The sequence below is a fragment of the Malaclemys terrapin genome, chromosome 3 (assembly GCF_027887155.1).
Source record: "Malaclemys terrapin pileata isolate rMalTer1 chromosome 3, rMalTer1.hap1, whole genome shotgun sequence".
NCBI lineage: Eukaryota > Metazoa > Chordata > Testudines > Emydidae > Malaclemys > Malaclemys terrapin.
This window is the reverse complement of record NC_071507.1, coordinates 48,704,547-48,729,058: the sequence shown is the minus strand read 5'-3', so window position 1 is coordinate 48,729,058 and position 24,512 is coordinate 48,704,547. Positions and strand designations below refer to the sequence as shown.

Sequence of the window (24,512 nt, the reverse complement as noted above, 5' to 3'; positions counted from 1 at the left end):
GTTGTTATGTGTTGAAAATAATTGATATTAAAAAGAATGAAGAACCCTTTTTGAGACAGGAACAACACTAAGGAGAAGGAACATGTTATAAAGGCCTAGTCATGCAGTCCTTATTTCAACACCCCGAGTGAAGCCAGCCATAGAGTCATCAATTCCCACCTGCTTTCCCTTCCATAACCATAACCACTAGTTTAAGATGCAAGAACCCTTTATTTTGAAAAATCCAAACATTTTACAATGCTTAAGTATCTACTTTTGAATTTCAGTGGTACATGTTTATATTTTATAAGGAGATTATTATATTAATGGAAGGGTGATTATATCTGGCCTCAGCATGAGCACCCTGGTCTTACCATACTTACCTGAAACTGAGAGAGAATGTGGAGAGCAGCATGATATGCAGTACGTATAGTTAAGTCCTGATTCAAAGCCTATGGGTAGACTTTCCTTTGTCTTCAGTGGGCTTTGTATCAGACCCCAGATTAGAGATGGTCCAAAAATGGGTTTTTCTCTCACAGAACATTGACCCCCCCCCCAAAAAAAATCATTTTTGTCAAAATTTTCCTCAGAAAATTTCAACTTTTGATGGAAACCAGATATTTTTGGCTAAAAACCAAAAATTTCAATTAGGAAATACAACTGCAATGCCTCATGGGAGTTTAATTTGGTTACCTCTTGCCCCAGTTCTCCTTTTTGGATTGGGCTTCCTGGCCAGATTACATCTGCCATGATGCCCTGTGGATATCCTCTCTGCTGAGCCGCTGTGGTGCAGCATAGCTGTGGTGCATCATGGGAGATGAAGTCTGGCTGGGGAGCTTGGCTCACCAATGAGAATGAGGCATGATGCTCCCCAATTACACCTACAAATCAATTTTTTAAAATTTTCTACCAAAATTTGAAAGCTAGATGGGTTTTGGGGTATTCAGTTTTTTGATGAAAAGTTGAATTTTCCACAGAAAGCAGACACTTTTCACAAAAAGATTGCTTAGTTGAAGCACTAATTTTCTGTCAAACGACAGTTCTGATGTAGAAGCTTTGACCTACCCGAAGTACTGCAGTTGGCATGCCAGAAGTCTATTTTGGGGTGCCATTTACCATTGTTGGGGGGGATAAGGGATAGGGGGCACCAGGTGGGGAAGATAGGGGCTCATCCTCCACTAATAGAACTGGTTTGGAGGTCTGGGTATCACAGAAGTGGCTTCAGTGCTGGTCCTTAATACCACTCAGTTTCAACTAAACATATTTTTCATAAAGCCCCAGCTGCTGAAATCAGATTGGTACCAGAAAATCTCAGCTTTTGTTTAAAAACAAGCAAGTTCCTAGCTCTTGTGGTTATGGAGGAAAGCTTGAAAATGGGAACTCTACATGTGACCACACCAGAAGACAAATAAAAAAGAATGCAACATTTATTATCTTTCAGATTTCATGATTTTAAGCCGATCTCATGATTTTTTGTTGCCTGACTCGTGATTTTTGAACGCTTCGGGTTGGCAATACTGCTGACCCAATGCTATGTTTGGAATGCTTAGGCTGGATTTGTATTTGCAAATGACTAACAAACATTTTTTCTGAGAACTATACATTAACATCAAGTCAAATGCACAATAATATGAAACCACAAAGGCACAATATGCAGTTCATTGAAGTTGTTGCTCATCATTACAACAATTGTGTTAATTTCAGCTCCATTCAAATCACAGGCAGGGAAAATAAAATCAATGAAAACACAAATGGAAAGAGACAACTTTAGTCAGAGGGGAAAAATACTTTGACCCTCTGAAATATTTCAAAGCAAGAAAAGAAAATCCCCCCAATTAAAAAGTATGAAATGCTAATTAACAATACAAATGCTGACCGCATAAATACAACACTTCTTATCCATTGTTCTCAAAGCACTTTACAAAGGTAGTGAAGAAATATTGTCCCCATTTTACAGATGGGTATACTTAGGCACGGAGAGGCTACGTGACTTTCCTATGACCCACAGAGGGGGAAGAAGTGGATCACCAATGCCTTAACACAAGATGCTGTTCACTTAGGGTTAGAGGTCTTAGCAGAAATGGTCACAAAATACTTTGTTTTTTCTGAAAGGCTGGGAAAGATTGAACTATATATAATGCAGTACCAATAACTGTCATCCAGCCAGTCATTCTTATGTTTGGGGTTTTTTAACCCTACCTCATTGTCCTGTATGTTTCCTAAGGTTCTGATCTAGCAATACACATCAGCTCATGATTAACTTTAAGCACATGGGTATTCCTATTGGAGATATATGTGTTAACCAGGAATAATCTTTGCTTATATCTTTCCAGTGGTTAACTGGATGTGCCCTAGGTTCCACACCTTAAAGCCCCACCCAGCAGACTTGTTCTCCCAACCCACATCTATCATCAGCAAGAAAACTATGGACAGGCTTGACTATAAAACAGATTAATTTATTTAACAAAGACTAAACAGTAATTGATAGGACCCCAAATAAACAGTACCACAAAGAGTATTCAGGTACAGATTGGCTTAAAAAACTGGCATGAAGTCAAGGTCCCAAACCCACAAGACAAGGGGGTGGTGGTTTACCACAGGAAAGGTACAGGTATACACAGCATACTACACCAGGTTCAGAGGAATGGACCCACGACAATGGACTTTATGAACTGGGTACAACAGGTAAGACAGGACTTGATCAGGGACAGGTAACTGGAACTATGGAGTTTGGATCTTCTTCTGTGATCTTCTGTAGATCCCTCGCAGTCTTGGCTAGGACATGCACTGTGCTGCCACCAGGAAGCAAACAGGATGTTAGGAATCATTAAAAAGGGGATAGAGAATAAGACAGAGAATATATTATTACCCTTATATAAATCGATGGTACGCCCACATCTTGAATACTTTTTTGAGATGTGGTCGCCTCATCTCAAAAAAGATACACTGGCACTAGAAAAGGTTCAGAGAAGGGCAACTAAAATGATTAGGGGGTTGGAGAGGGTCCCATATGAGGAGAGATTAAACAAGCTAGGACTTTTCAGCTTGGAAAAGAGGAGACTAAGGGGGGATATGATAGAGGTATATGAAATCATGAGTGATGTGGAGAAAGTGGATAAGGAAAAGTTATTTACTTATTCTCATAATACAAGAACTAGGGGTCACCAAATGAAATTAATAGGCAGCAGGTTTAAAACAAATAAAAGGAAGTTCTTCTTCACGCAGCACACAGTCAACTTGTGGAACTCCTTACCTGAGGAGATTGTGAAGGCTAGGACTATAACAGCATTTAAAAGAGAACTGGATAAATTCATGGTGGTTAAGTCCATTAATGGCTGTTAGCCAGAATGGGTAAGAAATGGTGTCTCTAGCCTCTGTCTGTCAGAGGATGGAGATGGATGGCAGGAGAGAGATCACTTGATCATTGCCTGTTAGGTTCACTCCCTCTAGGGCACCTGGCATTGTCCACTGTCGGTAGACAGGATACTGGGCTAGATGGACCTTTGGTCTGACACAGTATGGCCGTACTTATGAAGGACATATGACACCCTTTTCTCCGGTGCAGCAGTCTTTTATGTTCTCCTGTTACTAGGCAAAAGCAAGGCTAGCCTTACCATGAGGCGAATTGAGGCAGCTGCCTCAGGTGCCAGACTGTGGTCAGGGGGCACCACTAGAACCCAGAGTGTAGAAAATTGTGTCTGCTGCTGGTGCATATGTATTCTCTCTGCTCTAGATGCACAGAGATGGTGGAGTGCTGTGCTGGAGGAAGGAGGGCACAAGAGACATAACAGGCAGGCAGGAGAAAAGGTGAGAAGGAATAACAGAAAGCAGCAGGAGCTGCAAGGAGAGAGAGAAGGAGGAGCCTCTTATGTACCTCTCTAGCACCCCCAGGAGCCTGGACTGATTAACACCAGCTTCTCAGGGAGCTTCCTGTTTCCTGCTGCTTCCCTGAACCCACTTGAGGAGAACAGGCAGTCAACTGAAGTAGTAGGAGCCAGTTAGGCCCTTAAGACGCTGATATCTTCCCTCACTCAGGGTACGTCTACACTACAAAATTAGGTCGAATTTATAGAAGCCGATTTTATAGAAATTGGTTTTATACAGTCGATTGTGTGTGTCCCCACATAAAATGCTCTAAGTGCATTAAGTCGGCGGACCGCGTCCACAGTACCGAGGCTAGCATCGACTTCTGGAGCGTTGCACTGTGGGTAGCTATCCCGCAGTCTCCGCCGCCCATTGGAATTCTGGGTTGAGATCCCAATGCCTGATGATGCAAAAACAGTGTAGCGGGGGATTCTGGGTACATGTCGTCAGGCCCCTCCCCCTCCGTCAGAGCAACGGCAGACAATTGATTCGCGCCTTTTTACCTAGGTTACCTGGGTTACCTGTGCAGACAACATACCATGGCAAGCATGGAGCCGCTCAGCTCAGCTCAGCTTGCCATCACCATATGTCATCTGGGTGCCGGCAGACGTGGTATTGCATTGCTACGCAGCAGCAGCTAATTGCCTTTTGGCAGTAGACGGTGCAGTATGACTGGTAGCCGTCATCGGCTATCTGGGTGCTGGCAGACGTGGGGCTGCATTGCTACATAGCAGCAGCTTCTTGCCTTTTGGCAGTGGATGGTGTATTACAACTGGTATCTGTCATCGTTGTATTCCTCAGTGAGTTCAATCAGAGGCACCTGGGCAGACATGTTTTGTCTCCTGGCCTATTGAACCATCTTGACAATGATGGCTAGCAGTTGTAGTACATCATTTTCTGCCAAGCACCCAGAAGATGCCGATGGCTATCAGTCATGCTGCACCGTCTGCTGCCAGCTTAAGATGTAAAAAATAGATAGACCAGATTTGTTCTGTATTCATTTGCTTCCCCCTCCCTCCGTGAAATCAACGGCCTGCTAAACCCAGGGTTTTGAGTTCAATCTTTGGAGGGGCCATTCTGTGTGACAGTTGTTTGTGTTTCTCCCTGATGCACAGCCACCTTTGTTGATTTTAATTCCCTGTACCTGTAAGTCGTCACTCGCCCCCCTTCCCTCCCTCCGTCAGACAATAGTTTCGCACCTTTTTTCAGCCCAGACGCCATAGCACTGGGATCATGGAACCCGCTCAGCTCACCGCGGCAATTATGAGCACTATGAACACCACGCGCATTGTCCTGGAGTATATGCAGAGCCTGAACATGCCAAAGCAAAACCAGGCGAGGAGGCGATTGCAGCGCGGCGACAACAGTGATGAGGAAATTGACATGGACATAGACCTCTGACAAAGTATAGGCCCCAGCAATGTGCAAATCATGGTGTTACTGGGGGAGGTTCATGGCGTGGAACGCTGATTCTGGGCCCGGGAAACAAGTACAGACTGGTGGGACTGCATTGTGTTGCAGGTGTGGGACAATTCCCAGTGGCTGCGAAACTTTCGCATGCGTAAGGGCACTTTCATGGAACTTTGTGAGTTGCTTTCCCCTGCCCTGAAGCGCCAGAATACCAGGATGAGAGCAGCCCTCACAGTTGAGAAGCGAGTGGCGATAGCCCTGTGGAAGCTTGCAACGCCAGACAGCTACCAGTCAGTCAGGAATCAATTTGGAGTGGGCAAATCTACTGTGGGGGCTGCTGTGATCCAAGTAGCCAAGGCAATCAAAGACCTGCTGATATCAAGGGTAGTGACTCTGGAAAACGTGCAGGTCATAGTGGATGGCTTTGCTGCAATGGATTCCCAAACTGTGGTGGGGCGATAGATGGAACCCATATCCCTATCTTGTCACCAGAGCACCAAGCCACCAAGTATATAAACTGCAAGGGGTACTTTTCAATGCTGCTGCAAGCACTGGTGGATCACAAGGGACGTTTCACTAACATCAACGTGGGATGGCCGGGAAAGGTACATGATGCAAGCATCTTCAGGAACTCTGGTCTGTTTCAAAAGCTGGAGGAAGGGACTTTCTTCCCGGACTAGAAAATAACCATTGGGGATGTTGAAATGCCTATCGTTATCCTTGGGGACCCAGCCTACCCCTTAATGCCATGGCTCATGAATACGTACACAGGCAGCCTGGACAGGAGTCGGGACCTGTTCAACTATAGGCTGAGCAAATGCCGAATGGTGGTGGAATGTGCATTTGGATGTTTAAAAGCGCACTGGTGCAGTTTACTGACTCGGCTAGACCTCAGCAAAGCCAATATTCCAATTGTTATTGCTGCTTGCTGTACGCTCCACAATATCTGTGAGAGTAAGGGGGGAGACATTTATGGCGGGGTGGGAGGTTAAGGCAAATTGCCTGGCCGCTGATTACGTGCAGCCAGACACCAGGGCAGTTAGAAGAGTACAGCAGGGCGTAGTGCGATCAGAGAAGCTTTGAAAACGAGTTTTGTGACTGGCCAAGCTACGGTGTGAAACTTCTGTTTGTTTCTCCTTGATGAACCCTCTCCCCCCCCACCCCGGTTCACTCTACTTCCCTATAAGCTAACCACCCTCCCCTCCCGCCTTCGAGCACCACTTGCAGAGGCAAGAAAGTCATTGTTACTTCACATTCATGCATTCTTTATTAATTCATTGCCCAACTAGGGGGATAACTGCCAAGGTAGCCCGGGAGGGGTGGGGGAGGAGGGAAGGACAAGGACACACTGCAGTTTAAAACTTTAAAACTTTAACTCTTATTGAAGGCCAGCCTTCTGATGCTTGGGCAATCATCTGGGGTGGAGTGGCCGGAGGCCCCCCCACCATGTTCTTGGGCATCTGGGTGAGGAGGCTATGGAACTTAGGGAGGAGGGCTGTTGGTTACACAGGGGCTGTAGCGGCAGTCTCTGCTCCTGCTGCCTTTCCTGCAGCTCAACCATACGCTGGAGCATTTCAGTTTGATGCTCCAGCAGCTGGAGCATCGACTCTTGCCTTCTGTCAGCAATCTGACGCTACCTATCCTCTTCAGCCCGCGATTCAGCCCGCCACCTCTCCTCTCATTCATATTGTGCTTTTTTGCACTCTGACATTGACTGCCTCCACGCATTCTGCTGTGCTCTGTCAGCGTGGGAGGACATCTGGAGCTCCGAGAACATATCATCCCGAGTCCGCCGTTTTCTCCTTCTAATCTTCACTAGCCTCTGTGAAGGAGAAACATTTGCAGCTGGTGGAGGAGAAGGGAGAGGTGGTTAAAAAAGACACATTTTAGAGAACAATGGGTACACTCTTTCACGTTAAATTTTGCTGTTCAGATTACACAGCACATGTGCTTTCGTTACAAAGTCGCATTTTTCCTCTTATATTGAGGGCCTGCCGGTTTAGTGTGAGAGATCACTCATGCAGTGCCAGGCAACAGAATTCGGCTTGCAGGCAGCCACAATCTTTTGGCTTTTTTAACCTTCATAACATGTGGGAATGGTTTCAAACAGCAGCGCCCTCATTTCCCATACCAAGGATCCGTTGGGTTGGCCATTTAAAATGGATTTGCAATGTAAAAGGCGGGGCTGCGGTTTCCGGGTTAACATGCAGCACAAACCCAACTACCCACCCCCCACACCCAATTCTCTGGGATGATCACTTCACCCCTCCCCCCACCACGTGGCTAACAGCGGGGAACATTTCTGTTCAGCTGAGCAGGAACGGGCACCTCTGAATGTCCCCTTAATAAAATCACCCCATTTCAACCAGGTGACTGTGAATGATATCACTCTCCTGAGGATAACAAAGAGAGATAAGGAATGGATGTTGTCTGCTTGCCAGCAAACACTGGGACCATATGCTGCCATGCTTTGTTATGCAATGATTCCAGACTACGTGCTACTGGCCTGGCGTGGTAAAGTGTCCTACCATGGCGGATGGGATAAGGCAGCCCTCCCCAGAAACCTTTTGCAAAGGCTTTGGGAGTACATGAAGGAGAGCTTTCTGGAGATGTCCCTGGAGGATTTCTGCTCCATCCCCGTACACGTTAACAGACTTTTCCAGTAGCTGTACTGGCCGCGATTGCCAGGGCAAATTAATCATTAATCATTAAACACGCTTGCTTTTAAACCATGTGTAATATTTACAAAGGTACACTCACCAGCGGTCCCTTGTGTGCCCTCAGGTTCTGGGAGCACGTCTTGGGTGAGTTTGAGGGTTACTGGTTCCAGGTCCAGGGTGATAAACATATCCTGGCTGTTGGGGAAACCAGTTTCTCCGCTTCCTTGTGTGAGCTATCTTCATTGTCTTCATCATCATCATCATCTTCCTTGTACCCCGAACCCGCTTCCCTGTTGCGTGATTCTCCATTGATGGAGTCAAAGCACATGGTTGGGGTAGTGGCGGCTGCATCCCCTAGAATGGCATGCCGCTCCGCGTAGAAGTGGCATATTTGCGGCTCTGCCCCAGACCTTCTGTTTGCCTCTCTGGCTTTGTGGTAGGCTTGCCTTAGCGCCTTAATTTTCACGCAGCACTGCTGTGCATCCCTGTTATGGCCTCGGTCCTTCATGGCCTTGGAGACTTTTTCTAATATTTTGCCATTTCGTTTACTGCTATGGAGTTCAGCAAGCACTGATTCGTCTCCCCATATGGTGAGCAGATCCCGTATCTCTCGTTCGGTCCATGCTGGAGCTCTTTTGTGATCCTGGGACTCCATCATGGTTACCTGTGCTGATGAGCTCTGCGTGGTCACCTGTGCTCTCCACGCTGGGCAAACAGGAAATGAAATTCAAAAGTTCGCGGGGTTTTTCCTGTCTACCTGGTCAGTGCATCTGAGTTGAGAGTGCTGTCCAGAGCGGTCACAATGAAGCACTGTGGGATAGCTCCCAGAGGTCAATAACGTCGAATTCTGTCCACACTACTCCAAATCCGACCCGCAAGGGCTGATCTTAGCGCTAATCCCCTCGTCGGAGGTGGAGTAAAGAAACCAGTTTAAAGGGCCCTTTAAGTCGAAAAAAAGGGCTTCGTCGTGTGGACGTGTGCAGGCTTAATTCGGTTTAACGCTGCTAAAGTTGACTTAAACTCGTAATGTAGACCAGGCCGCAGGCCCTGCTACTAGCCTGTTTATTGGTCCCCTTCAATTGAATGTTGAGAGCCACTCTAGCTGGCACAGAACAGCAGTCATGAGTGAAATAAGAAAACGTCCCTCTGGAGCAGCATTCAGAAAAAGAAAGAAAGCAAAGGAAGCTTTTCTATCTAAGCAGGAAGGAGCTTTCCTGAGACACATAGACACAAATGTTCACGGTGAGCCTTCCGGCCCCATTGAGGATGTGAGTGGTGAGGAGATGCCTGATCTTCCAGTTAGTCAGAGTACAGGTGACCTGGCAACTACTGTAGTATCCATATCCCCATCTCAAATGGATGTAACCATGCACATTCCTGAAGAAAAGTGTAGATCAGAGAAGAGTGTGGTGGAGGCGCAAGAAACAGCTGCTGCTGAGTTTAGTTCCTTAAGTCTAGATGATCCAGGACTGTGGACCCACTTGAGCAGTAGCCTGAGGGACTTCATGGGCCACAGCAAGTGAAAAACTTCATGTTCCCCAAAGACAATGAAAATAGAAGTTTCCATCCAACATATTACTGGCATGAAATCCCCAACAGAGACAAAGTGGAGAGGCCATGGCTTATGTACTCAAAAACCCAGAATGCTGCATACTGTTTTTGTTGCAAACTCTTCCAGTCTAATGTTCCAGCCACATTGGGTTCTACAGGAACAAAGGACTGGAAAAATCTGGCTAGAAATCTGGTATGCCATGAGAAGGCAGCAAATCACCAGAGAGCATTCCATAGGTGGAAAGAGCTTGAGATGAGACTAAGGTTAAAGGCCACCATAGATGATCAGCCTCAACAGAAGATTGCATCAGAGTCTCTTTACTGGCAAAATGTTCTGAAAAGGCTCATTGCCATTGTGAGAATGCTTGCTACCCAAAACCTAGCACTTCGTGGCACTTCAGATCAGCTGTATGTGCCAAACAATGGAAACTTCCTTAAAATTGTGGAGCTGATGGCTGAGTTTGATGCTGTACTCCAGGAGCATCTAAGAAGGGACACCACCCAAGAAATGTACACATACCACTACCTTGGAAAAACAATTCAAAATGTGATCATACAATTACTCACAACAAAAGTCAAACAGAAGATTGTGGCAGATCTGAAGTCAGCAAGATATTACTCTGTTATTCTGGACTGCACACCTGACATCAGCCATATGGAACAAATTACTTTAATGGTGCATTTTGTAACAACAACAGAACGTAGTGAAAATGTCCCTGCAATGGTGACTGTCAGAGAACATTTTTTAGAATTTATTGACATTGATGATACTACAGGAGCTGGTATGACAAATGTGCTTCTTAAAAAGCTAGAAGATACGGGAATTGTGGTAGCTGACATGAGCGGTCAGGGCTACGATAATGGTGCTAACATGAGAGGAAAGAACAGAAGAGTGCAGACACGGATCTGAGAGTTAAACCCTCAAGCTTTTTTTATCCCATGCATTTCTCATTCTTTGAACTTGGTGGTCAGTGATGGAGCATCAGCTTCTAGTGAGGCTGCTGAATTTTTTAATGTAATTCAAAGCATCTATGTATTTTTCTCTGCATCAACTCATCAATGGCAAATTTTGAAGCAACATCTGGGAACATCCTCTCTGACACTGAAACCACTGAATTCCACATGACGGGAAAGTCGAGTGGAGACAATAAAGCCTATCAGACACCAAATTGGGAAGCTAGATGATGCCATAGTTGCCATTATGGAGGATAATGCTATGACAGGAACTGTTTGTGGGAGAACAGTGGCAGAGGGAAATGGAATCACCTGAAACATACATAACACCAAATTTCTGTGTGGCTTAGTGTTGTGGCATGACATACAGCAGGTATGTCACTGAATGACCAGACAGGTTAAAGTGTTCTCCCACTGGTTTTTGAGTATTTTGATTCCTGATGTCAGATTTGTGTCCATTAATTCTTTTGCATAGAGACTGTCCGGTTTGGCCAATGTACATGGCAGAGGGACATTGCTGGCACATGATGGCATATATCACATTGGTAGATGTGCAGGTGAACGAGCCCCTGATGGTATGGCTGATGTGATTAGGTCCTTTGATGATGTCACTTGAATAGATATGTGGACAGAGTTGGCATCGGGGTTTGTTACAAGAATAGGTTCCTGGGTTAGTGGTTTTGTTCAGTGATGTGTGGTTGCTGGTGAGTATTTGCTTTAGGTTGGGGGGTTGTCTGTAAGCGAGGACAGGTCTGTCTCCCAAGATCTGTGAGAGTAAAGGATCATCTTTCAGGATAGGTTGTAGATCTCTGATGATGCGCTGGAGAGGTTTTAGTTGGGGGCTGAAGGTGAAAGCTAGTGGTGTTCTGTTATTTTCTTTGTTGGGCCTGTCTTGTAGGAGGTGACTTCTGGGTACTCGTCTGGCTCTGTCAATCTGTTTTTTCACTTCAGCAGGTGGGTATTGTAGTTTTAAGAATGCTTGATAGAGATCTTGTAGGTGCTTGTCTCTATCCGAGGGATTGGAGCAAATGCGGTTATATCTTAGAGCTTGGCTGTAGACAATGGATCGTGTGGTGTGTCCTGGATGGAAGCTGGAGGCATGTAGGTAAGTGTAGCGGTCAGTAGGTTTCCGGTATAGGGTGGTATTTATGTGACCATCGCTTATTAGCACAGTAGTGTCCAGGAAATCTTGGGAGACAGACCTGTCCTCGCTTACAGACAACCCCCGAACCTAAAGCAAATACTCACCAGCAACCACACATCACTGAACAAAACCACTAACCCAGGAACCTATCCTTGTAACAAACCCCGATGCCAACTCTGTCCACATATCTATTCAAGTGACATCATCATAGGACCTAATCACATCAGCCATACCATCAGGGGCTCGTTCACCTGCACATCTACCAATGTGATATATGCCATCATATGCCAGCAATGCCCCTCTGCCATGTACATTGGCCAAACCGGACAGTCTCTACGCAAAAGAATTAATGGACACAAATCTGACATCAGGAATCAAAATACTCAAAAACCAGTGGGAGAACACTTTAACCTGTCTGGTCATTCAGTGACAGACCTGCGGGTGGCTATATTACAACAGAAAAACTTCAAAAACGGACTCCAACGAGAGACTGCTGAGCTAGAATTGATATGCAAACTAGACACAATCAACTCCGGTTTGAATAAGGACTGGGAATGGCTGAGCCATTACAAACATTGAATCTATCTCCCCTTGTAAGTATTCTCACACTTCTTAACTGTCTGTACTGGGCTAGCTTGATTATCACTTCAAAAGTTTTTTTTCTCTTAATTAATTGGCCTCTCAGAGTTGGTAAGACAACTCCCACCTGTTTATGCTCTCTGTATGTGTGTATATATATCTCCTCAATATATGTTCCATTCTATATGCATCCGAAGAAGTGGGCTGTAGTCCACGAAAGCTTATGCTCTAATAAATTTGTTAGTCTCTAAGGTGCCACAAGTACTCCTGTTCTTCTTTTTGCAGATACAGACTAACACGGCTGCTACTCTGAAACTTGCTGTCTGGTCACCCTATCTGGAATATATGTGCACAAATAAGATGACCACCCTCTTTCCATATGCTTTTGTTGCTCTGCGCATACTTCTAACACTTCCTGTAACAGTGGCTAGTGGAGAACGCAGCTTCTCCAAGCTGAAGTTAATAAAAACACATCTACGCTCCACAATGACACAGGAAAGGCTGGTCAGCCTTGCGACCATCTCAACAGAGCATGAGCTGGCCCAGACTGTGGACCTTCAGGAAGCAGTTCAAACCAAGAAGGCATGGAAAGCACCACTTTGACTAATCAAACAGATAAAAATGCCAGTGTTTACTATGCACACAAGAAAAGTTACATTTGCTGTTCAGGCATTTGAAAGTTAAGTGTTACCTAAAATTTTTGAACAAGACATTTTAAGTTGTTAGTTCTCCTTTATTGGGGTAGGTAGCAGAGCAGTACCATGAGAGGAGTAGAACAGGAAGAAGGCAGAATTGAGACCTTTCAAAGTTTTGGCACAAGTGAGGGGGCATGGGAGTGTCATTTGAGCTCCCTGTCTCAGGTGCCAAAATGTTGTGGGCCGGCCCTGGGCAGAACACAGGACACGTGATCCTTGCTCTTTTCCCGCCTTAGAGGAAAAAGGTGCCAATTATCTCAAGACGAAGGTCACCAACATGGTGGACAAACAACAACTATTCACAAACAAAATGGCGAAGTTCCTAAACATAACAGAACTTGTAGATTACCCCTACATAAGCGCACACAGACCATTGGGATTAGTCACCTCCTTAAAGTTATGCACATGCTCAAGTGCTTTGGTGGTGCCTACTTCATATACAGTGAAAATTATAGTGGTACAAACCTCAAGCATTCAAAAATAATGAGTCTGTCCCTCCTCCCCCCTCCAAGTGTCACGAGGTTAGCTTTAAAATCATGAGATTTTAAAATAATACATTTGAATAAAATTTTTATCTTTCCTTGAGACTTTAGTTGTCAAGCTTTTCTCCACAAGCATGAAGACTAGAAAATGACTTCTTGCTTTAAATAAAGCCTGAGAGTCTCATGTAATCAAATCAAAAGAAGCTGGGGTTTTATGAAACAAAGCTAATGTCACACACACTGCAATAAAATCAAAAGTGTTCACAACACTGAAATCACTCCACCCACACAAAACTCAAGTATTCAGACTCTGTGAGGTAAGTTGCAGAAGGTTTGAGAGGTGAAATCATCCCTTTCTAATCTGGGCTTGAGTACAAGGATGTTGCGCTGTCCCCAGTTCACCTGCACATCTACCAATGTGATATATGCCATCATGTGCCAGCAATGACCCTCTGCCATGTACATTGGCCAAACCGGACAGTCTCTCCGCAAAAGAATTAATGGACACAAATCTGACATCAGGAATCATAATACTCAAAAACCAGTGGGAGAACACTTTAACCTGTCTGGTCATTCAGTGACAGACCTGCGGGTGGCTATTTTACAACAGAAAAACTTCAAAAACAGACTCCAACGAGAGACTGCTGAGCTGGAATTGTTATGCAAACTAGATACAATCAACTCAGGATTGAATAAGGACTGGGAATGGCTGAGCCATTATAAACATTGAATCTATCTCCCCTTGTAAGTATTCTCACACTTCTTATCAAACTGTCTGTACTGGGCTAGCTTGATTATCACTTCAAAAGTTTTTTTTCTCTTACTTAATTGGCCTCTCAGAGTTGGTAAGACAACTCCCACCTGTTCATGCTCTCTATATGTGTGTATACATATCTCCTCAATATATGTTCCATTCTATATGCATCCGAAGAAGTGGGATGTAGTCCACGAAAGCTTATGCTCTAATAAATTTGTTAGTCTCTAAGGTGCCACAAGTACTCCTGTTCTTTTTGTCCCCAGTAGTTGCTATTCCAGCTGATGACACTGGAGCCCTTCTGTGTCAAAATCAGTTTGGAGTCCCTCTGTGTCCCCTGCTTAACATCAGCCCACGGTGACCTTTGTAACCTTGACTTATCTAAAGCCAATGTGGAAACCCTTTCCTTGGCATACAGTGGGTGTGCAGACACCCTGTGTGACTACTCCACCCATATTTCACCTTATGTAGCCCCAGGCAAGGTTTAAGTGGTGCATACAGCCCCTTCATTCCGTCTGTGGATTATGTGTGTGTGGTTATATTATATAATATGTTTATTATATTTTTTGAGAGTCCCAAACTCATAATTTTTTTTAAGGGAAAAAAACCCCAATCTGTTACTTGGCGGCGAATTTTACAGCACAGGGTATACCCTAGTCCACTGTTTTATGTATCTGGAAAAACCTGTCACTCCTGCTGTGTGAAAACTTTGTCTTCAAAGAACAGGATGTACATCTTGTGCCATAAAAATACTGCCTATGTGAGTCCCTTTAGTGCCTTCTTTCATGTAGTTCTTTGTTCCTAGAAAATCCTCCCGGGCCCCATATTCCCTACCTCCACCCTCTTCCTTCATATCCCTTCTCAAAATTCTCTTCTCCGAGGTGGCACTGAAGCTATATTCCATATTTAAAATTCAAGAAACCCATGAGGTGCATGTATTACTCTCCCAAACAACTGCATGGTCTCATTGCCTTCATCCACACTTAACTCCCCACTTGCGCTTTGTGGCATTTAGCCAGTGGCCCAAGTAGGAAGTAGGGTGGATTTGCCAGGTGAGTTCAGGGAAGGTCGGTACCATAGGGAGTTTCCCCACCGCCCCGCTGGACATTTCTGCCTGAGCAGCACAGGAGGGTTGCTCAGGCTGCAGGGTAATGATGACTTCGTGCCCATCTCTGTCCCCACTGGGAAGCCATGTGACCGGGGAGGGGCACACGAGGAGGACCCCAGGGACTGCAGTTGGGAAAGGCCTTTGTATAGGCCCTGAAGTTTGGGGGATGTTTTAGGATCTTTGGAGCAGGGACTCCATTTCCATTTGTTTTATGAAGCACCATAAACATCCATGACCTGCTATAAGTAACACAGTCATTCTGTAATAATAGTTAAGATGAGCATGCTAATATATGTGAATAAAAGAACTTGACGGTAGCCTGGATCTTTCCAAGTTTTGAAAACAAGACATACTTGAGAACAAGTGGGTTTTTTTTGCAGGGAAGGGAAGTGATGCTAATGTGCATCCTTCTGGCCTGGGGGTGGCAGCCTTGCTGTTGTACAGAGAGAGAGAGAGAAATTATATTTTTGGGTGCATTTCCAATTTCTGTAAGCTTATCCTCCCTCTGATATCATCCAACTTCTGTCACGTTCCTAACTCCTTCTTACAAACAAACCAATCCCTAACAGAATTTTAGCACATACTGCATGTCTAAAAGCTCCCAGGCTGCCTGCTGTTCTGGTCTGAGTGAACAGAAACACGCTGTAACTATTCCCTCATTCAGAGTCTTGCTTTCTCTGCCCAGATCAAGTTCTTGGACAGCATATGCCAGCTGACATCAAGACAGAAGGGATGCAGCTGTACACTTCAAATAAAGAAGAGTTCAGGAAACTGTAAAAGGGATAAGGAGATTTTTCACATCTAGGTCACCAGCTCCAACCCAGCCTGGGTCACCCAGAGTTATTATCAATTGACGTTTTTCTGTGGCCCATATGAAATGAGGTGGTGCTCTCAGCCCAGTGCCAAGAGGTGTTGACATGAGTCCTTGCTACTACAACAAACATCACAATTGGCACTAGGAATTGGACTGCAGCCACCAGCTCATTGCACATACGCCTCATGAAACCCAGACTCTCATGTTTTAGGGATTTTAGTTTACCTCACAAATTCAAGAATGAGAACAACAGTTTGTTTGCTACACTATGTGTGTTTCTGCTCTTCAATCGTGAAAGAAAAATTAAGATTATGAAGAAAAATTAAATGGAAGAAGAATTAAAATCAAGAAAACCCCGAGTGTCCAGCAGGCAGAAGATGAATCCACCATGCAAAATGTAAATGTAGAAACTAAACTGAATTGTCCTGTTGTATTACTGTAGCCAAGGGTAATATCACACCTGGGACTAATTTTCAGACGTGCTGAATACCCTATTGATGTCAATGAGAGCCGCAGGTATACACCACCATTTGGAAAATGTGTTTAAATGATAGATTTATCATTCTTCAGGGTGGGCTCTATTGGTGGAAATGTCTGAAACCTATACTTTGAGGTAGCCAGCTGGATCCTATTACCTGGTCAGTAGTATTGCACTTTTTTTTTCTATTTTTCCCATTTCCAGCAGTGTGTTGGCAGAAGGGTTATTGCCAACAGCTTACAAAGCCAAAGGATCTGATCAAAAAGGAGAGTCTGTGAATATTTTTATGAAGAAAATCCAAATGACAAGTTAATACTTACATTTAACATAACTCGATGTTTTTTACACAACTACTAATAAGCTCAGATTGATGGAGAGCAAAAAAAGAGAATTCAGAATATGTATTATGTAGAAAGGTCAGAGTGGGTGAATTAAAAGGCAATATATATTAAAGATTCAGAGACATTAACTTCCCACATATTCACCCCAGGACAGAATTTTTCCTTCCATATTCTTCTAGAGGGATATTATCCATTGCTTTTTAAGTTCAGTCTCTGAAGTTCAAGAACATTTCTTGAACTACACAATTTATGGGTCCAAGGCTAAATGTCATCTTGGGCTCTTTAGTCGAAGAGTGAAAGAGAGAGATTCTTGTGCTGTTTCCCATCTTGGGATACTCTTGATTTCAGGTCATGGAACTGAATTGTCCAGAACCAGTATCAGGGTGTTCTCAGTAGAGGGCCCTTGCCTTTGGAATCTACTTGCTCTGATAATTCACTAAAACCCATAATAGGGGCTGGAAGGTGTGGTTCTGCTCTGAAAAGTGACCGTAAAAATGGCATTGCAGGGTACCACTTTATTGTCACTGGTTCCATATAAAATTTTAAACATTTACATTAAAATGATATTTTCTTTATCTGCCAGCTCCGCAAACACAACCAAGGCTTAAAAATCAAGCTGATTCTTTCCTTCTTTTGCATCAACATCAATAGAGATTTTTATAGGCCAAATTATTCCCTCATTTACAACCGTGCATCTTCATTGTCTTCAAATAAGAGCTTCAGCTATACCTTTTCAACTTCTGTGGAAGACTACTGAATGTAAATCACATATACAATTTATATATAGTCCAATGACTATAAACACGACTACTGAAAAAAATGGAAAAGTATGAAAGGCCTTATCACACACTTGACTAGTAGTGAATGATGATTATAATGATCTGGCTAATTTGGGAAATATTGTTCCAAATGAATGACAGGGTACATATATTTAGGAATATAAGGCCTAATTTATGTCTACTTCAGTGAAGGTACAATAGGGATAAATTTATCTTATTTTGCTAGATTTCTTAGAGATATTTGAATGTTGGACAATAAATTATATAATTAGCAATAAGCCATATGGTAAAATATGACATTTGTAGCCGATAGTTTATAGATGGCTATATTTCCAATAATCCCTTTCTTCTTTCCCCACTTGTTTCCCCGTCTTCCTTTTTGAACAAAAAATATAAACTAAAAAAGGAAAAAATATCTTCCTTCAGTGGATCAGAATGATTTTCTGAGCCCAATCCAATTCCTACTGAACTCAATGGAAGACTGTCATAGCAGCATTCTATCAAGCCCTCCCTGCTAGTTAGTGAAAGGCAACACACGCAATGATCATAAAAGATGTGCGGTTCTGACCTGACAGTCTGCAAAGACCCAAAATGAGGCCAAGTAGTATATGTTATCAAAACAACATCAGCTACCATCTTGTTAATGCTGGCATAGCAACCAGAATACTTAGGCTGATTTTCTTTTTCGAGGGGCAAGGCAGAAAAAAATATTTTTTTTTTAATAGAGCTGGGTCAAAACTGGAGTCGTTTATCTAGAAATGGACCTTAAGCTGAATGCTGCCAACATTTGGGGAAATTTGCATTTGGATTTGAACTTTTGTGGCTCAGGTCTCACTCTGCTTTTGCCAAATTCTCCCTCAGTCTCTCTGTACTTTACAGAAGATCAGATTCTGATCTGAACTTTGTGGACTAGATTCCACCCTCCGCCCCCACCCCTGACAAGCTCCTTTGTGCCACTCAGGTGGTGTAAAAGGGGACAGAATATGGCCATAGTTGGCCACCTGCATAAAGCTCGTGTATCTAGCTCCTGTGACCACTGCCTCCCAACCCCTGTAGGGGGCATATCGGCCCTGACTGCGGTAATTTGCAGCCCTCCCCCCCCCCCACACACACACACTTTGGATCTTGGTGGAACAGGAGTTCAGGAGCATTCTGGCTTTATCCAAACACCTCCTCTTCCCCACAGACTTTGGTTTGTTCAGAAGAAATTGAACTGGGATCAGAACAGCTGCTGTTTCTGGGTTTGTAAATCTACAACTTTGCACAGCTAAAACTCAGTTTTCTCAGGCCATCTCCAATGCTCAACAATGGAAAGTAATAAATACTGCGTAATACATCAGACAAACAGATAGTGTTTAACGGGCATGTTGTAAGTCAATAGCATGCATCACACAATATTCCTAGCTCATTTATCTACCATTACACAGATTTCTGACACAGATCATTTTCCTTTGAAATGATGGTTTTGTTTTCAGGAGTGTTGTATGCAACAGCTTTTGGAGGTTTCTCTTTCTCTCTCTCTCTCTCTTTTATTTAACAGTTTATCCCTTCAGTCACACTTCAATTTCTTTTGTATGTCTGCGTATGATTTTTCCACCTCACATGAACACAGTACAGAATTTCTTCTGCCTTCTGTGTTTATTTGAAAGAAGCAGGCCATTAACACTAAACCATGAAATCTTTAACTAGTGACCTTCAGATGTAAAATCTGGTGAGTGTTGTTGTTTTTCCGAATACAGGAAATGTCTCTAACTGTGTCTGGCATGTGGATTTTTTATTCAGATGTAACCCTTATTTTCCCCTTTGCTTCATAAGTAACTTGTTTGTTCATAAATGAAGCTGCTATTTTATTCTCTGAGGAAGTTCATAAAATGTTCAATAATGGGTAAAACATCAGGAATAGCTGAGAGAGGAAAATGTATTGTCCTATGGAAATAGTGAGTCTCGTAAGACATTGATTTTAAACATCTAAAGTACTAATTCAATGCTGAGATTAGGACACTGTTATGGAATAAGTTTGCAGCATTACAATGCATGACTAATAATTAGCCAGAAATGTAACTAGTAGTTTATGTCTCCTTTTGTATTAAGAGTAAATGCAATTCCAAGGATTTTGCTTGCTTAAGCATGAGGTAAGGTTTCTTCCACTGGAAAATCCCCTATTATCTGATTTATCTGAGCTATGTAATATTGTCCATGGTTTGGATCTTTTTTTCTCTTAATGACTTGTGTCTGTGATGAATTTATTTTGTAAGTATTTAATTTTGTGACTCCAGTGGTAACTCAGAAGGCAGCACCTCACCTCACTTCTAATATAGGGCTCAATCCTGTAATGTGTTGCCTGCCCCAATAAAACGTCCATGCTCATTCTTTTGTATCTCCCTAGCAGCTACCCGTCGGGCCGGCTGGGGAGCCTCCTGGAGTGGTGCCGATATGGCGTTCTATATAAGACTCTGCTGGCCCGACCCCACTTCAATTCCTTCTTACCGCCCATGATGGTTGTTGGAACAGTGGTCGCTTGTTTTCTCAAGTGCTCCACTAATCCCTAGTTTTCTCTTATCTTAATAGTTACCATTGTTAGTTAATTGTTAATAGTTACTGTTAAGTGTTTTCTGTAGTATTAAGCATAGTTTAGTAGTTGAGGGCACTTTCGCACTCTTCCCCCCGACCTTCCCCTGTTTCGGAGTAGCCGGCAAGAAGGAACTGAAGTGGGGTCAGGCCGGCAGGGTCTTATATAGAACACCATATAGGCGCCACTCCAGGGGACTCCCCAGCCGGCCCAATGAGTAGCTGCTAGGGAAAAAGTTTCCGACATCCGTGCATGCAGCACGCGCACACATCTAACTGGAATAGATATGAGCAACACATCTCGAAGAACAGTTACAGCAAGGTAAGTAACCGTTTTTTTCCAGGTGGCATTTGAGGTCACGGAGTTAGCCTATTGTGGAGCTGAAAACACAGACCCCTGGGTCCTCCAGTACCTAGAGAGCACTGGCATATGTTATAGGAGGAGTTTAATAAACTGAGGGACTTTTGATAAGAGGTTGCATATAAAGACCTAAAGTGTTTGGGACCTGGTTACCTGAGAGTCCACCTCTCCTTCTGCCCATATTGCTGCTGTTGTGATCAGTGGTGGTACTTGCGCTGGAGCTCCTGCTTTGTAAATGGGTGGGGGCTGCTGCCAGAGCTTTAGGGGTGGGGGAGGGCTAATGGTTGGTGGGATCAGGGTTTATTTCATTATCCTCATATTTTCTGGTGCCCCAGAAGGCACAGTCCCTGCCCCAAAGAGCTCACTGGGTAAGAAGACCCCACATATGCAGCAAAAAAAACAAAACAAACAAACAGCAAAGTCCCCTCAACAATCCCCAAGCCCAGGTGAATGTGGGTGAAATGGGGTATAATGCAGAAGTAAAGTGATTAGGGTGATGATGGGCACATTCTACTGGCCCCATTTCACCTTCTTTTTTATGTATGTAAATGATGGGGGGTGGCGTGGATAAGGAAATGGGAAAGAAGGGGAGGAAGAAGGAGAGAGACATTGAGAGGGAAGGAGGAAGGGAAAGAAGGGGGGTGAAATATGGGGCAGAGTAGGGAGGACAGGCTGGAGAGGAGCAGTGGGGGAAGGGAAAACGAGGCTAACAGTGGAGAGACTATTTCAAATTTTTGTTGAAAAAACAAAAACTGAAAATGTTTTGGTTTTCATTAGTTTCATTTTTGATTTTTCCACAGAAGTGAAAATATTCTGCTGCAAAGAACCCATTTCTTTGACCAGCTCTAGTTACAATTAGGAGTAATGGAAGGAAAGGACCCTGAATGATTCCTCCCTCTTTCATTGGGATATGCCTTGCTGCATTTGGCAGAGCAGCCAAATGAACAGTGGGCCTTTTCAAAAACAGGCTGCATTTGGCTTAACTAGCTAGAAAATAAATTGATGCCAGTGTGATGTTATCTAATTAAAATATAACCAAATAGATCACTGTTGCAACCACTGTTATATATTTGCAGCAAATATTGTACAAAGGTTTTTGAGTGAGGTGTCTATGAAAAGGGTATGTTTTGCTGGTTATGATTATGCTATCTGTATGCATGTATCATTTTTGTAAGTGAAGTTATAAGTATTGGCTCTATACTTGGATCTCAAATGTTTGCTCCTGGGGTAACACCCACAAGGTAGCTAGCCAGCACATCTTGGAGGAACTGTTCAAATTAAGTGGTTCATCAAGAAACATTTGGTTGACAATGGCTCATGGGAGACACCCATTTACACTGAGTGGACTGTCATGTAAAGGTGCTGTCTGGAGTGTAGGTAATGGCTTCCTGCAATGACTGAGGGAAATTGGGCATGAACATGTGACTTGCTCATGTGACTCCAAACGCCATCTTGTTGCTGTAATCTCCCACAGTAAGAACAATGGGATGCCCTCCACATGGTAAAAGCTATAAAAGCCCCTGGAAACACCTCCATTTTGTCTTCAATCCTGTGTCTTACCTCTGGAGAAACTTTGCTACAAACTGAAGCTCTGAACAAAGGACTGAATGACCCATCCAAGCTGTGGATATACTCCAGAGACTTGATGAAAGCCAGCAGTTTATTCCATCACTGCTACAAGCCTGAACCAAGAACTTTGCTATTACTGTATGCAATTGATTCCTTTAACCAATTTTAACTCTTTTATCCTTTAGATTTTAGTTACTAAGGGATTGGCATCAGCGTGATTTTTGGGTAAGATCTAAGTTATATATTGACCTGGGTGTGTGGCTGGTCCTTTGGGATCAGAACAACCTATTATTTGATCAGACTGGTTGTAAAGAACCACTCATCTCTGAACCCAGTGTTTTTGGTGGTGATATAAGAACTGGAATGTCTGAGGAAACTGCCTTTATGTTTTCTGGTTAGCCAGTGTGGTGAAACAGGAGTTTACTTTTGTGGTTGGTTTGGTATATCTTATAAAAAAATAACCACCAGTTTGGGTTGTGTTTGCCCTATTTTTCAGCAGTTTGTCCAGAAATTGGCATCCGCAGTTGTGACCCACTAAGACACAGTTACAGCCAGCATCAGAGATTCAGAACTATCAGCAGTGGGGACACCAGAAGCAGTTTTGGAGCTCCAAGAATCAGGATCAGGATAACTTTAAATGATTGTCATGGTGTGGGAGAGGGAGAAGATGGATTATTTTCTATCAGAGGTTTTGTTTTGCTCTCTATAATCTACAATACCCCTGTGTAAAACTCCATTGCAGCAGTTGTGTTACTGTGTCCTAGTGATGGTCTGTTGAAAAAGAAATCAATAGAAAGTCAGAACATACAGTACCTCTAGTGAGATCAAGTGCAGATATCCTTGGCATGTTAGACAACAGGTTATTGTTGCCAGGAACATTTTTTTAATTTAATTATTTTATTTATAAAATGCAATTATTCTTCATGCTTCAAGGGCTCATAAAAATGCACAGCTCATTGATAGTAACTAAATAGACTCTACCCCCCAAGATAGCCCCACGTCCTCACTACGTTCACCCCAGCAAAACTTCACTGCAAACATCTGAGTGAACAGGGGCCTGATCCAAAGCCCACTGAAGTCCGAGAGTCTTTCAGTTGACTTCAATGGTCTTTGGATTAAGCTCTAGATAAGACTCACATAGGTGGAGATTGCGGCTTTGCCATGAGCCCTAATGGAAAGGACAGCACATTGTTGGACTGCCCCAGGAGCCGATCAGGGATCAGATTGTGACACAGCCCTTAAACAGGTGCCAGATCATTTATGCCCATGCCATCATATTGGGGGAAGGTCTGCCCATTCCCTATCCATGTATGCAGGAGGAGTGGACCTAGGGAGATTGCTCACCCACCCACACCATAACCTGCAAAATGGGTAGCTCAAACAGGGGAGTAAGGAGATACCATACAGCCACATCCAGGTGGATGAATAGGACAGGACACTAATATGTCCATAGTTAGGGATAACTTGTGGCTCTTCCTGAACAAGTGTGTTGGTATGTAAGTGAGATAAATTGGCACAGAAGCCTCTTCCCCATAGCTCCCACCTCCACCCTGGCCCGTATCCAGCCATGCAGGACTTACACAGTGTGCTTTCTTAATGCTCTTTGAGCACAAGCAGTGGGCAGCTGGTGCGGCCATTGGCACTCTATGCACTAAGCAGGGATTGTCAAACTGAGTCAGTGTCCTACCCTGGTGCATGCCTCTTAGCACCCAGTAGCAGGTGTGCAGGAAAATGCATGCAGTGGCTCCTTGAATGAGCTGTGATGAGCACTAAGGCTTAGTCTGCATTCCCGGCTGTTATTCTCAGCCTCCCACCTTCATGGCATTCTGCTTGTGTCGCAATTGTACCGAGTTCACGTCACCTCTGCTCAGCAATCGCAGCTACTCACCTCAGTGCTAAGGAGGCCTACGGGCACAGTTTGGCCCTTAACGTGCTCTCTGGCCTGATTGTGATATTTCACTCGATTGCAGTATTTGCTGATTGTCATTTATTAACAGTGGTAACTATTGTATCCTATACCCTTACTCCCAAATACAGAACACTTCTCCTGAGAACCACGCGTGCCCCAGCCATGCAATATGAGGAATTTTCTTCCTTTTCTGTGGGAAACAGGAGTGTTTGGTCTCTGCCGAAGGACATATTTACTTCATCTGCATCACAAGAGGCAACTCATGGGCCTGGTGATTTTTTTTTAGTGGGAAACCCTGGATCCTGTGTGAAATACATATGCAGGGAAAATGTGCTTTGTGTACTGAAGTGACCTGTCGCATTCAGTGATGTGGTCCCTCGGAGTAAAGCTGAGTCCATTTAACTGACTTCATGTGAGACTGCAGGAGAGCTAAGAGGAGAGAGTGTAATGGGTTCTTTGAATCATTCTAGCCCCACCTCTTTTGTTTAAAAAAATAAATTAGGCTGTGCAAAT

At 43.8% G+C, this 24,512-nt stretch overlaps 1 long non-coding RNA gene across 1 annotated transcript in view; it reads right to left on the bottom strand.

Annotated features, from left to right (window-relative positions):
* Positions 1-2,481: 2,481 nt before the first annotated feature.
* LOC128833603 (uncharacterized) overlaps positions 2,482-24,512 on the bottom strand; it is a 41,900-nt gene continuing 19,869 nt past the window's right edge. Inside the window, exon 4 of the long non-coding RNA XR_008444291.1 lies at positions 2,482-2,771. This is a non-coding gene — a long non-coding RNA (uncharacterized LOC128833603). The remainder of the gene's footprint in view (positions 2,772-24,512) is intronic.